Source organism: Gymnodraco acuticeps, unplaced genomic scaffold, assembly GCF_902827175.1.
Source record: "Gymnodraco acuticeps unplaced genomic scaffold, fGymAcu1.1, whole genome shotgun sequence".
Classification (NCBI taxonomy): domain Eukaryota; kingdom Metazoa; phylum Chordata; class Actinopteri; order Perciformes; family Bathydraconidae; genus Gymnodraco; species Gymnodraco acuticeps.
This window is the reverse complement of record NW_022991989.1, coordinates 46,717-62,500: the sequence shown is the minus strand read 5'-3', so window position 1 is coordinate 62,500 and position 15,784 is coordinate 46,717.

Here is a 15,784-nt window from a genome sequence, read left to right as displayed (position 1 = left end):
TAGTGTCCCCTGAAGTGATGTATACATGGTGTGTGTGTGTGTGTGTGTGTGTGTGTGTGTGTGTGTGTGTGTGTGTGTGTGTGTGTGTGTGTGTGTGTGTGTGTGTGTGTGTGTGTGTGTGTGTGTGTGTGTGTGTGTGTGTGTGTGTGTGTGTGTGTGTGTGTGTGTGTGTGTGTGTGTGTGTGTGTGTGTGTGTGTGTGTGTGTGACACAGTTGGGTCTACCTTTTGAAGTGATAGGGGCTGACGCTCGGAGGATGGACAGATTTAGAAAGAGACAGCTGTCTAAATAGGGAGAAGATCTAAAAGCGAAGAGGAGAGATTTTTCCATCTAAACTTCAAAAACACAAACTTCTTTAAGAAGAGCTCACACACTCAGACGAGGTCGCATAACTGGGGCGAACACAGGGAGGAGAAAATAAAGAGACAACAAGGTGAAGATGACAGATACTAATTGATAAGAAGGGCTTGTTTGGGCTGTTTCAACTGATAAAAAGTGGATGCACTCTATGGTTGAGTAACATTTTTCTCATGGGGACACATTGCATAAACTATTAGGGCAACAATAAGATGTTTGCAGATATTATTTTAGACAAAAGTCGTCCTTATTAGGATTTCAGTTTAATTCAATGTAGTTCGATTGTTATGAGTCCATAGCACACTTTGACTAAAGCAGTTCCATCAACTCACAAATAGCAGCTAAAATAGGATTTCATATATGTTATTACAGTATGTTGCTCTTTAAGATATTAAACTGATAAACAGAATGTTGTTTTCAACAAAATAATAAGCATAGATTGTTGTCCATAAAAAAGGGCCACATTTCTCAGGAATTTCAAAATAAGAGCGCAGCGAAAAGACAATGATACGTATTTTCTATCTGAATGAAATTATAATGGCTTGATCATCATTTATAGATACATAAACATGTATTTATAAACCCCTGTAACTCAGCCCCTTTGTCACTGCTGATACATCTGACAGACTCTGAGTTAAAAAGACATAAAGTGAGTGATAAATGACATCAAAGTCAAATGTACACTCATTACAACTGGACTGAATAATTTTTTATCCAAATCGTGGTCATAGTTTTGTGATAAAGTCTCGTAAAAAAGGTGAATCTGTTCTTAAATATGACGACTTTCTACAAATAAACTGTCTTTTTTCCTTGAAATAAAACATAATAATGGTTTTAAGCACCCGGTCCTTTGGGCATTATGTTGTTTATGTGTTTGGAACCTCTTGTATTTCTGTTTATTACTATGAAGTGTATTATTTGTGTGTGTTTATGTGTCCATTTTTAGAGGAGATGATGAGTTTTGCTCTGTTTTGTTTCCATTGACCTGCGTGTATAGCTGATAAATAACTTTCACCTTGGAGCTAAGTTTGAGTGGACAGCAGTGGACGCTGCATCGTGTCCCATTAATGATAACTGTGATTGGCACCGAGAGTAAACACATGAGGTCTGACCTGTCAGTGAAAGTGGGTTACATCCCTCGTGAACACAGCAGTTTGCGGGTGTGTTATTTTTTAGGTCATCTCAGAGCTGCACCGAGATGATTCGCTCCAAAGAAAACATCTAACGTCCGCTCGGCAGATTTAGATCGGATTTAAGGGAAAAGTTGGAATTTCACGCTCTGCTGTTTCACAACCGACATTTTCCACAGACTTTTAACCCATATACGGTGTGTGTGTGTGTGTGTGTGTGTGTGTGTGTGTGTGTGTGTGTGTGTGTGTGTGTGTGTGTGTGTGTGTGTGTGTGTGTGTGTGTGTGTGTGTGTGTGTGTGTGTGTGTCCACTGACCCCTGTTGCCCTCCATGTATTTCCTCTGCAGAGACTGACATCCGTATATAGAGCTGCAGCAGCGGAGCAGGACACTGTCTCCATTCCCACCATCCTCTCACCTGATTGGTTGATGAAGGAGACCCCTGCAACCTGTTGATGATACCGGAAGATGATCCATTTACACTCTGATTAGGAAAAAGGCCATTAAGTTAATCTCAATTGCTGTATCTCTATTTGTTTTCTTCTCTACTTTAAAGAGTCCTCTCCTGCTGATGTTCAGGTGTATATCAGTATGTCGTGTCTCTACTTTAAAGAGTTATCTCCTTCTGATGGTCAGGTGTATATCAGTAGTGTCTCTACTTTAAAGAGTCCTCTCCTGCTGATGTTCAGGTGTATATCAGTATGTAGTGTCTCTACTTTAAAGAGTCCTCTCCTGCTGATGTTCAGGTGTATATCAGTATGTAGTGTCTCTACTTTAAAGAGTCCTCTCCTGCTGATGTTCAGGTGTATATCAGTATGTAGTGTCTCTACTTTAAAGAGTTCTCTCCTGCTGATGTTCAGGTGTATATCAGTATGTAGTGTCTCTACTTTAAAGAGTCCTCTCCTGTTGATGTTCAGGTGTATATCAGTATGTAGTGTCTCTACTTTAAAGAGTCCTCTCCTGCTGATGTTCAGGTGTATATCAGTATGTAGTGTCTCTACTTTAAAGAGTCCTCTCCTGCTGATGTTCAGGTGTATATCAGTATGTAGTGTCTCTACTTTAAAGAGTCCTCTCCTGCTGATGTTCAGGTGTATATCAGTATGTAGTGTCTCTAATTTAAAGAGTCCTCTCCTGCTGATGTTCAGGTGTATATCAGTATGTAGTGTCTCTACTTTAAAGAGTCCTCTCCTGCTGATGTTCAGGTGTATATCAGTATGTAGTGTCTCTACTTTAAAGAGTCCTCTCCTGCTGATCTTCAGGTGTATATCAGTATGTTGTGTCTCTACTTTAAAGAGTTATCTCCTTCTGATGGTCAGGTGTATATCAGTAGTGTCTCTACTTTAAAGAGTTCTCTCCTGCTGATGGTCAGGTGTATATCAGTATGTAGTGTCTCTACTTTAAAGAGTCCTCTCCTGCTGATGTTCAGGTGTATATCAGTATGTAGTGTCTCTACTTTAAAGAGTCCTCTCCTGCTGATGTTCAGGTGTATATCAGTATGTAGTGTCTCTACTTTAAAGAGTTCTCTCCTGCTGATGTTCAGGTGTATATCAGTATGTCGTGTCTCTACTTTAAAGAGTTATCTCCTTCTGATGGTCAGGTGTATATCAGTAGTGTCTCTACTTTAAAGAGTTCTCTCCTGCTGATGGTCAGGTGTATATCAGTATGTAGTGTCTCTACTTTAAAGAGTCCTCTCCTGCTGATGTTCAGGTGTATATCAGTATGTAGTGTCTCTAATTTAAAGAGTCCTCTCCTGCTGATGTTCAGGTGTATATCAGTATGTAGTGTCTCTACTTTAAAGAGTTATCTCCTTCTGATGGTCAGGTGTATATCAGTAGTGTCTCTACTTTAAAGAGTTCTCTCCTGCTGATGGTCAGGTGTATATCAGTATGTAGTGTCTTACTCTTTAAAGAGTCCTCTCCTGCTGATGTTCAGGTGTGTATATCAGTATGTAGTGTCTCTACTTTAAAGAGTCCTCTCCTGCTGATGTTCAGGTGTATATCAGTATGTAGTGTCTCTACTTTAAAGAGTTCTCTCCTGCTGATGTTCAGGTGTATATCAGTATGTCGTGTCTCTACTTTAAAGAGTTATCTCCTTCTGATGGTCAGGTGTATATCAGTAGTGTCTCTACTTTAAAGAGTTCTCTCCTGCTGATGTTCAGGTGTATATCAGTATGTAGTGTCTCTACTTTAAAGAGTCCTCTCCTGCTGATGTTCAGGTGTATATCAGTATGTAGTGTCTCTACTTTAAAGAGTCCTCTCCTGCTGATGTTCAGGTGTATATCAGTATGTAGTGTCTCTAATTTAAAGAGTCCTCTCCTGCTGATGTTCAGGTGTATATCAGTATGTAGTGTCTCTACTTTAAAGAGTCCTCTCCTGCTGATGTTCAGGTGTATATCAGTATGTAGTGTCTCTACTTTAAAGAGTCCTCTCCTGCTGATCTTCAGGTGTATATCAGTATGTCGTGTCTCTACTTTAAAGAGTTATCTCCTTCTGATGGTCAGGTGTCTATCAGTAGTGTCTCTACTTTAAAGAGTTCTCTCCTGCTGATGGTCAGGTGTATATCAGTATGTAGTGTCTCTACTTTAAAGAGTCCTCTCCTGCTGATGTTCAGGTGTATATCAGTATGTAGTGTCTCTACTTTAAAGAGTCCTCTCCTGCTGATGTTCAGGTGTATATCAGTATGTAGTGTCTCTACTTTAAAGAGTTCTCTCCTGCTGATGTTCAGGTGTATATCAGTATAGTGTCTCTACTTTAAAGAGTCCTCTCCTGCTGATGTTCAGGTGTATATCAGTATGTCCATCCATCCATCCATCCATCTTCTTCCGCTTATCCGTGGTCGGGTCGCGGGGGTAGCAGTTCCAGCAGAGAGCCCCAAACTTTCTTTTCCCTGGCGACATCAACCAGCTCTGACTGGGGGATCCCAAGGCGCTCCCAGGCCAGCGAAGAGATATAATCCCTCCACCTGGTCCTAGGTCTACCCCTTGGTCTCTTCCCAGCTGGACGTGCCTGGAACACCTCCCTAGGGAGGCGCCCAGGTGGCATCCTAACTAGGTGCCCGAACCACCTCAACTGGCTCCTTTCGACGCGAAGGAAGAGCGGCTCAACTCCGAGTCCCTCCCTGATGACCGAACTTCTCACCTTATCCCTAAGGGAGACACCAGCCACCCTGCGGAGAAAACCCATCTCGGCCGCTTGTATCCGCGATCTCGTTCTTTCGGTCATGACCCATCCTTCATGACCATAGGTGAGGGTAGGAACGAAAATGGCCCGGTAGACAGAGAGCTTTGCCTTCTGGCTCAGCTCCCTTTTCGTCACAACGGTGCGGTAAAGCGACTGCAGTACCGCTCCCGCTGCTCCGATTCTCCGGCCCATCTCACGCTCCATTGTTCCCTCACTCGAGAACAAGACCCCGAGATACTTGAACTCCTTCACTTGGGGTCAGTATGTAGTGTCTCTAATTTAAAGAGTCCTCTCCTGCTGATGTTCAGGTGTATATCAGTATGTAGTGTCTCTACTTTAAAGAGTCCTGTCCTGCTGATGTTCAGGTGTATATCAGTATGTAGTGTCTCTACTTTAAAGAGTCCTCTCCTGCTGATGTTCAGGTGTATATCAGTATGTAGTGTCTCTACTTTAAAGAGTCCTCTCCTGCTGATGTTCAGGTGTATATCAGTATGTAGTGTCTCTACTTTAAAGAGTCCTCTCCTGCTGATGTTCAGGTGTATATCAGTATGTAGTGTCTCTCTGACATGTCTCCGTGCTTTAATGTTCAAAAAGCTCTTTATTGTTCTCATACTGTCTGTGCTGCAGCACCTCTTTTCACCCTCTGTCTGAAACCAGAGCCCAGTCTGCTCTGATTGGTTAGCTGGTCGGCTCTGTTGTTATTGGTCAACCGCTTAGAGATGTCCCGCGCCTTAGCCTATCATGTGCAATGTGTTGGAATGTTAGCCATTAACGTGAGTGTTACATAGTGATGTCACTTTGTTCTGGAAGTAAACAAAGGAGTTCAATGGTAACGTTTCAGGCGTGGAGGGAACTTAACTTAATTGCCAACGACTGACCGCACTTCAATCACAGCGACTGCATCTTTAAACTCAGCATTCATTTGGTCTCAACTTCAAATCTGTGAAGATTTCAACCGCATCAGACAGATTGGACAGACAAGATAAAGAACCTCCTCTCTTTTTGTTTCCTGCTGCTGAAGGTGTTTCCAGGAACATACAGTTGCAAGAAAAAGTATGTGAACCCTTTGGAATGACCTGGATTTCTGCATAAGTTGGTCATAAAATGTGTTCTGATCTTCATCTAAGTCACACCAATAGACAAACACAGTCTGCTTAAACTAATACCACACAAACAATTATATGTGTTCATGTTTTTATTGAACACACCATGTAAACATTCACAGTGCAGGGTGAACCCCTAGACTAAAGACTTCTTCAAGAGCTGGAGTCAGGAGTCAGCCAACCTGGAGTCCAATCAATGAGACGAGATTGGAGGTGTTGGTTAAAGCTGCCCTGCCCTATAAAAAATACACACCAGTTTTGAATGTGCTATTCTTAAGAAGCATTGCCAGATGTGAACCATGCCTTGCACAAAAGAGCTCTCAGAAGACCTACGATTAAGAATTGTTGACTTGCATAAAGCTGGAAAGGGTTACAAAGTATCTCTGAAAGCCTTGATGTTCATCAGTCCACGGTAAGATAAAGTGTCTATACATGGAGAAAGTTCAGCACTGTTGCTACTCTCCCTAGGAGTGGCCGTCCTGTAAAGATGACTGCAAGAGCACAGCGCAGAATGCTCAATGAGGTGAAGAAGAATCCTAGAGTGTCAGCTAGAGACTTACAGAAATCTCTGGCACATGCTAACATCTCTGTTGACGAATCTACGATACGTAAAACACTGAACAAGAATGGAGTTCATGGGAGGACACCACGGAGGAAGCCACTGCTGTCCAGAAAAAACATTGCTGCACGTTTGAAGTTTGCAAAAGAGCACCTGGATGTTCCACAGCACTACTGGCAACATATTCTGTGGACAGATGAAACCAAAGTTGAGTTGTTTGGAAGGAACACACAACGCTATGTGTGGAGGATCCACAGGGTTCACATACTTTTTCTTGCAACTGTATTTTCAAATCAAATCAAATCAAGTTTTATTTATATAGCACATTTATAAACGATTTTTGGTCGAGCCAAAGTGCTGTACATAAAATAAAAATAGCCTACAGTAGAGACACTTTACAGCAAATACAACAGCACAGATTGTTCAGAATATCAGTATGAGAAAAACGACACCCTCTATCCTTAGACCCTCACATCGTACAAGGAAAAACTTCCAGAGAAAACCCACAGTTTGAGGGGAAAACATGGGAGAAACCTCAGGGAGAGCAACAGAGGAGGGATCCCTTTCCCAGGACGGACAGACGTGCAATAGATGCCGTGTGTTAGACTTCTCGGTTTCATTTATTCGACTCTGTATAATTGTTACTGTAGCTTAAACGGCTAAATCGCTTTTGAGAGATTTTAAATCTCAGATCTGCTCAGGCGAAACCTGCTTTACAGCTCTCAGCACTCAAGCCTGCATTATTAACATAGGCAGGGCCAGTCTATTGATTGCGTGAAGTAGAACCGCGTGACTCAGTCATCCTTTAGCTCAAAAAGCATTTAAATACCACATTTAGAAACTGATGAACTCAGTGTGCATCTGGACCCGGTGACAACATTACCTATTGACGCAGCAACCACTGTAAGTTATATTCTTGTTTAATTAGACTTCTCGGTTTCATTTATTCGACTCTGTATAATTGTTACTGTAGCTTAAACGGCTAAATCGCTTTTGAGAGATTTTAAATCTCAGATCTGCTCAGGCAAAACCTGCTTTACAGCTCTCAGCACTCAAGCCTGCATTATTAACATAGGCAGGGCCAGTCTATTGATTGCGTGAAGTAGAACCGCGTGACTCAGTCATCCTTTAGCTCAAAAAGCATTTAAATACCGCATTTAGAAACTGATAAACTCAGTGTGCATCTGGACCCGGTGACAACATTACCTATTGACGCAGCAACCACTGTAAGTTATATTCTTGTTTAATTAGACTTCTCGGTTTCATTTATTCGACTCTGTATAATTGTTACTGTAGCTTAAACGGCTAAATCGCTTTTGAGAGATTTTAAATCTCAGATCTGCTCAGGCGAAACCTGCTTTACAGCTCTCAGCACTCAAGCCTGCATTATTAACATAGGCAGGGCCAGTCTATTGATTGCGTGAAGTAGAACCGCGTGACTCAGTCATCCTTTAGCTCAAAAAGCATTTAAATACCGCATTTAGAAACTGATGAACTCAGTGTGCATCTGGACCCGGTGACAACATTACCTATTGACGCAGCAACCACTGTAAGTTATATTCTTGTTTAATTAGACTTCTCGGTTTCATTTATTCGACTCTGTATAATTGTTACTGTAGCTTAAACGGCTAAATCGCTTTTGAGAGATTTTAAATCTCAGATCTGCTCAGGCGAAACCTGCTTTACAGCTCTCAGCACTCAAGCCTGCATTATTAACATAGGCAGGGCCAGTCTATTGTCGCCCATCAGCTGTAGATAGTTAACTAATTAACTTCAGCTGTGAGAACTGAGCAATCAGGCGTCCATTTCGGGTAGCTCTTTCCTGGAGCGTCAGCTTCAGCGGCAGACAGGCTAAGACTGACAAAGACATTAGAGTCCTACAGGAGTAAGACAGACAAAGACATTAGAGTCCTACAGGAGTCACGAGGGAGGCAAAGAGGAGGCAAATCCTACTTTGATTGAGCTAAGTATCGTTGGTGTTTTTAATTTTTAATTTTGTTGTTTAGCCCCTCATGCTATAATCATGTGTATTTTCTCCATTCCTGTTCATGTGTCTTCTCGCAATTATCACTGGCCCCGTGTATCTCGTAATCGATATAACCGGCCTGCTCTCGTCTATCCCACGTGCTCCACTGAGATCCAACATCTAGTTTCAGGTGGCCTGTGGAACTGCCAGTCAGCTGTTCCTAAGGCTGACTTCATCTCTGGCTACACCTCCCTGCAGTCTCTGGATTTCCTTGCTCTCACTGAGACCTGGATTACTCCATCCAACACATCCACCCCAGCAGCTCTCTCCACTGCATATTCCTTCTCCCATACACCCAGACCCACTGGCAGAGGAGGTGGCACTGGTCTCCTGCTCTCTCCCAAATGGAGCTTTTCCCTCTTCAAGCTACCTAACTTTACTCCTTCCACCTTTGAGTTCCATGCCGTCACAGTAACCCATCCTATACAGTTAACCATTGTTGTTCTCTACCGTCCACCAGGCGCCTTGGGGGACTTCTTGGAGGAATTAGATCATCTCCTCTCACACATCCCTGAAACTGGCGCCTCCCGCTGTACTTCTCGGAGACTTCAACCTCCAGATGGGGAAGATAGACGAACTAACATCTCTGTTAACCGCCTTTGCTTTCTCACTCTCTCCGTCCCCACCGACTCATAAAGCTGGCAATGTCCTTGATCTCATATTCTCAAGGAACTGCGCTACTTCTAACCTCTCTGTAAACCCGCTCCACACATCCGATCACTTCTTCATTTCATTCTCTCTATCCCTTTCCAAACATAACAAACTAATCTCTTCCCATCCTACACTTGTCCGCCGTAACCTTCGCTCCCTCTCTCCCTCTACCTTTGCCTCGTCGGTGCTCTCAGCCCTCCCTTCCTCTGATTCGTTCCAATCTACTGCCTCCAAACTCTGCTGCAGAAACTCTCCTCTCTACTCTCTCATCCACTCTGGACTCGCTCTGTCCTCTGACATCTCGGCAGGCTCGTCAGTCCCCTCCGGCTCCCTGGCTAAATGATGCACTGCGTGCTAATAGAACCGTCCTTAGGGCAGCAGAGCGGAAATGGTGGAAATCCAAACACCGTGACGACCTCCTAACCTATCAAGCTCTCCTCTCCTCTTTCTCTGCTTCGATCTCTCAGGCAAAAAGCACTTTCTTTCAAGATAAGATCCAATCTTCCTATTCCAATCCTAAAAAACTATTTTCCATCTTCTCCACCCTCTTGGACCCTCCAAAAGCCCCTCCTCACTTCTGTCAAGCGACTTTGTTACCCACTTTGAAAAAAAGGTTAATGATATTCGCTCTTCTTTTTCTGACTCACCTTTACTCACCGCTGGGTCACCAGACCTTCCTTCCACCAACACACTAACCTCCTTTTCCCCTCTCTCTCCAAGTGAGGTTCTTACCCTCATTACCTCTGCCCGCCCTACCACCTGTCCTCTGGACCCTATCCCTTCAAACCTCCTTCAGACTATCGCTCCTGATATTCTACCGTTTCTCACCCATTTCATCAACACTTCTCTAACTTCTGGTCACTTTCCAAACAGTCTCAAGGAGGCAAGAGTAAACCCTCTCCTAAAGAAACCCACTCTCAACCCGTCTGATGTTATAAACTACAGGCCTGTCTCTCTCCTCCCGTTCCTGTCTAAATCACTTGAACGCGCTGTCTTTAAACAACTCTCCTGTTATCTCAATCAGAACAACCTTCTGGATCCGCACCAGTCTGGTTTCAAGGCAGGTCACTCCACAGAAACTGCTCTCATTGCTGTCACGGAGGAACTGCACACTGCCAAAACTGCATCCCTCTCCTCTGTCATCATCCTGTTGGACCTGTCTGCTGCATTCGACACGGTGAATCATCAGATCCTCCTTCGCACTCTCCAAAAACTTGGAGTTTCAGGCTCTGCACTTTCCCTCCTCACCTCATACCTGAAAGACCGTACCTACAGGGTGACTTGGAGAGGGTCTGAGTCCGACCCTTGTCAATTAACTACGGGGGTCCCTCAGGGCTCTGTTCTTGGTCCCCTCCTCTTCTCCTTGTACACAAACTCGCTCGGATCAGTCATTAGCCCGCATGGTTTTTCTTACCACTGCTACGCTGACGACACCCAATTAATTCTGTCCTTTCCCCGCTCAGAGACCCAGGTCGTCGCACGCATCTCTGCTTGTCTAGCTGACATCTCTCAGTGGATGTCTGCTCACCACCTCAAGCTCAACCTTGACAAGACTGAGCTGCTCTTCCTCCCGGGAAAAGATTGTCCAACTTTGACCTGACAATCAACATCGGCACCTCAGTTGTTTCCCCGACTCAGACTGCAAGGAATCTGGGTGTGACCCTAGATAACAACCTGTCATTCACTGCAAACATCGCTGCTACAACCCGCTGCTGCAGATACACGCTTTACAACATCAGGAAGATACGTCCCCAGCTGACTCAGAAAGCGACTCAGGTTCTGGTCCAGGCTCTCGTCATCTCACGCCTAGACTACTGCAACTCCCTCCTGGCTGGTCTACCTGCATGTGCCATCCGACCTCTGCAGCTCATCCAGAATGCAGCGGCTCGTCTGGTTTTCAACCTTCCTAAATTCTCCCACACCACTCCGCTCCTTCGCTCCCTTCACTGGCTTCCGGTAACTGCTAGAATCCACTTCAAGACACTGGTACTTGCTTACCGTACTGTGAATGGATCTGGCCCTTCCTACATCCAGGACATGGTTAAACCGTACACCCCAGCGCGTGCACTTCGCTCTGCATCAGCCAAACGACTCGTTGCGCCCTCGCTGCGAGGGGGACCCAAGTTCCCATCGGCGAAAACACGTGGGTTTGCTGTCCTGGCTCCAAGATGGTGGAATGAGCTCCCCATTGACATCAGGACGGCAGATAGCTTGCACATCTTCCGGCGCAAACTGAAAACTCATCTCTTTCGACTCCACTTCGAGCGTTAGAACGATTAACGAAGCACTTTTATACTAATAAAGGACTGGATTACCTAAAGCCAGTTGAGTAGCACTTGAAATGTTTGGCTCTATGAAACCTGATATACTTATATGATTCTGTTTTCTTCAAGGTTGTGTCTTCCTGGTCGAATGTACTTATTGTAAGTCGCTTTGGACAAAAGCGTCAGCTAAATGCAATGTAATGTAATAACAACATCAGGAAGATACGTCCCCAGCTGACTCAGAAAGCGACTCAGGTTCTGGTCCAGGCTCTCGTCATCTCACGCCTAGACTACTGCAACTCCCTCCTGGCTGGTCTACCTGCATGTGCCATCCGACCTCTGCAGCTCATCCAGAATGCAGCGGCTCGTCTGGTTTTCAACCTTCCTAAATTCTCCCACACCACTCCGCTCCTCCGCTCCCTTCACTGGCTTCCGGTAACTGCTAGAATCCACTTCAAGACACTGGTACTTGCTTACCGTGCTGCGAATGGATCTGGCCCTTCCTACATCCAGGACATGGTTAAACCGTACACCCCAGCGCGTGCACTACGCTCTGCATCAGCTAAACGACTCGTTGCGCCCTCGCTGCGAGGGGGACCCAAGTTCCCATCGGCGAAAACACGTGGGTTTGCTATCCTGGCTCCAAGATGGTGGAATGAGCTCCCCATTGACATCAGGACGGCAGATAGCTTGCACATCTTCCGGCGCAAACTGAAAACTCATCTCTTTCGACTCCACTTCGAGCGTTAGAACGATTAACGAAGCACTTTTATACTAATAAAGGACTGGCTTATCTAAAGCCAGTTGAGTAGCACTTGAAATGTTTGGCTCTATGAAACCTGATATACTTATATGATTCTGTTTTCTTCAAGGTTGTGTCTTCCTGGTCGAATGTACTTATTTTAAGTCGCTTTGGACAAAAGCGTCAGCTAAATGCAATGTAATGTAATGTAATGTAATGTGTGTAAATCGAAGAGATAATACATTTTACAGCATATACCGAATGTTAGGAAATGCATGTGTCTGTAATAAGAAGATGAATCCACGAGGATGTCAGCTACAATCCTGTGGAAGCCATCAGGGAAGCAGCATGACGAGACCCAAGGCAGGACCGCAGAGACAGGTTCAGCCACGACCCGAAGTCCACGACTTAATCCAGAACGCAGGATCGAGGATCCAAGACACAGGACTACAGCAAGAGGATCAGCCTCGACTCCGGATCCCGGCGTAGATATAGATACAAAACAAGAAAAAAGATTTGGCTGGGTTAATCGGAACAAGAGAATACACAGACACAGACAGAGAAGGAAAAGGTCATTGGATAAAAGTTATTCTTGATAACCCTCTAGAAAGATCTCATGGACTTCCCCACTCAATCTATCAAGACCCGAGCAGTTCTATTAGATATAGGATAAGAAACAGATAGGGAGCACAACAACCTATCTCTTCGTCAGATGCACTCCCCCGCTTATCTAAGCGACTCTGTACCCCGTTACCCTCTACAAGGCCATAGACCAGCAGAGGGGTAATGTGGGGTGGGTAAGGGTTTTTAAGAATAAACCGCAAGGGTCTAAAGGGAAAAAATATGAAATATAAGCTATATTTTAAGTAATCCTATCTACTATTCCTATATTCGAATAATGTATAAACTATTTTAGAAATACTTTATGAAATCCTATGTTATGTAAATATTAAAATAAAGAACTAAATGAATAAATAGATAATTAAACAAAAGCCAAAGAGAAAAAATGAGTTTTAAGTGTTGATTTAAAACCCCCCAGGGTCTGGGCCGACCTCACATGGAGGGGCAAAGTATTCCAGAGCCTAGGGCCAGCCGCTGCGAAAGCTCGATGCCCTCGGGTTTTAAGCCTGGTCTTAGGCACTATCAACAGCAGCTGATCAGCCGACCTTAAGGCTCTGCCTGGGGTGTAGCGATGGAGGAGTTTGGCTATATAGGCAGGAGCCAGCCCATTTAGGGCTTTAAAAACAAATAAAAGGAGTTTAAAATCTATTCTGAACCGAACTGGAAGCCAGTGCAATGAAGCCAGAATTGCGGTGATATGGTCGTGCTTTTTATGGCCAGTGAGAAGATGTGCAGCTGCATTCTGAACTAGCTGGAGGCGTCTAATTGAGGCCTGGTCCATTGCATTACTGCGCATTGCAGTAATCCAGTCTCGAGGTAACAAAGGCGTTAATAACCCTTTCTAGGTCTTTAAAAGATAAAAACGACTTAGTAGTCGTATTTTGAAAAAACAGGTCTTGACTACAGTGCTAACCTGCTTATCAAATGTAAAGGCGCTGTTGAAGGTCACTCCAAGGTTCATAACAGAGGGGAAGATATTTTTATTGAGAGAGCCCAGAATATCAACCGGGGAGACTGTTGGTTGGGGTCCAAAAAAGATGACCTCGGTCTTGCTCTCATTGAGGGTGAGGACGTTTTGGCTCAGCCAGGATTTAATCTCTGTTAAGCAGTCCTTCAACTGCTGTAGTGAGTTGGCATTTTGATTGAGAGGCAGGTAAATCTGTACATCATCAGCGTAACAATGGAAGGGGATATTATGTTTTGTGAGAATTGAACCTAGGGGCAGTATTTTACTATGACCTACAAGGTTAGAACCATACCAGCAATGCTGTTCTGCTGGTGAGTAATTACGTTAATGTCTTCAGGCAGGTAGCTGCACGCCCTGAGCAGGCAAGGAGCATTCACTTGTATGTGAGTCAGCAGAGTTATTTGATCAACTTAATGCTGGATCTACGGACAAAAGAGTTGAAAGCATTAATGATATTAAACTGAGAGTCAATTTCCTGCTGATTATTAATGTTCTGTGTGTGCTGACCACAGTGTACACAGTAAGTCCTTCTGCTTGGAAATGTGCTGCTGTGATATTCTTACAGTTTACATGTTCACTAAAACACAGACAATTTTATATTTTAGAGTAGGGTCCACACAATTGGACTTAGCACGTTTTATAGTTGTTAAGACTAAGTCTGCCATAAAATAGTTGTATTGGTCCATTTCAACCTGCAGGAGTTTCTGATCACTCGGGTTGCATGATTTACTGCAAAATATGATAAAGTCTAGACTGTTCAAAACAAATTAAAGATATCTCCTCACATCTTTACTGCAGAACCTAAATCACCTGACAACAGCCAAGAAGTCCTTCCCTGACTGACACTTAAAAAGCCATTTGTTTACTGTTTTGTAATGTTTAAAAGAGACCTTATTGTTTCCCTTTCTTCATATAGGTACATGTAATTCAGGTCACAGGTTTATCTGCATTTACATTATTATTGTTTTAACCAAATGCAAAGTTTATGTTCCAGATGTGCCAACTACGGCCACAAGGTGGTGCCTTTGAGTAACAGTAGTCACATCATACAAATATGAAACTGAAAATAAGCATATTTCCTCTTTAACATGTCGTTCTTTCTCACCAAAGATATCAGAAAGATCTACATTAACTGCACAAATAGATGCATTCCTTAAACTGATAAGGCTCAGTCTAGATGTAGAAGAGTCAGATACTGAACCACAGTATGTGTGACTTTAGATGGTGAAGATGTATCTTTGGGTAAAGCGTCTAATGCATGTGAACTGAAGCTGGATTTTTATAGGACTTACCTGAGGCGTGATGAACGCTGGAGAAATGGAGGTGAATCATGTCAAACAGATGATGAATTAAAAGCTTATAACTAAAATAAAGATGAACTATTCAGACCTTGTGGTTAAATGCCATTGGTTTATTACTTCAGGCCAAAAAACGGGAACCTTCAGAGAGAAAGATCAGAGCTGTAACACCTGACATAAACCTTAGACTTGACATAAAAAGGCACATATAGTTTTACAGCCTACGGTTTTCAGGCCTAGAGTTTGGTGTTTTGGACGTCAACTTCCTTCATGAACTTTCCTGAACTGAAAACATCCTGTGTTTAAAAGGTTAAAGTTTTAGCACTGAAACACGGACAACACCCCAACCGGACAACGTGTTCAAGACCTGTCAATCACATATTCAAGACCGTGTGTGTGTGTGTGTGTGTGTCTGCCTGTGTGTGTGTTTGAGGAAGTTGTTTGCACAAAGACCTGAAAGCATCCTTATAGCATGACCTTTTAAATACAATAAAGTTCTCTGTTTTGTTACAGTCTTAATTTGTGTGTGAATTTCTTCAAACCACCCCGACCCTTACCAACCAAAAGAGGTCTGATTATGTCGCTTGAACAACAACTTACAATCTATTTTTTAAGCTTCAGCCATCATTCTCATGTATTAAGCTGGAGTCATTATAATAAAGTAGAGGTTTGGATTGTGGACTGTGAATTTGTCACTTCCATATTGTGGTCATTATCACAGTATTTGTCACCATTTATATTTTGTCTCTATATCTTATAGTTTAAAACTTTTCCCTGACAGTTTTTACACCCTTTTATTAAAGTAACATTTTTGGTGCAGGGCTTTTACCGTAACTAAATGCTCAAGGAACTGGAGGTGGTTCTGCTGTCAATCACAGTTTCAATAACAC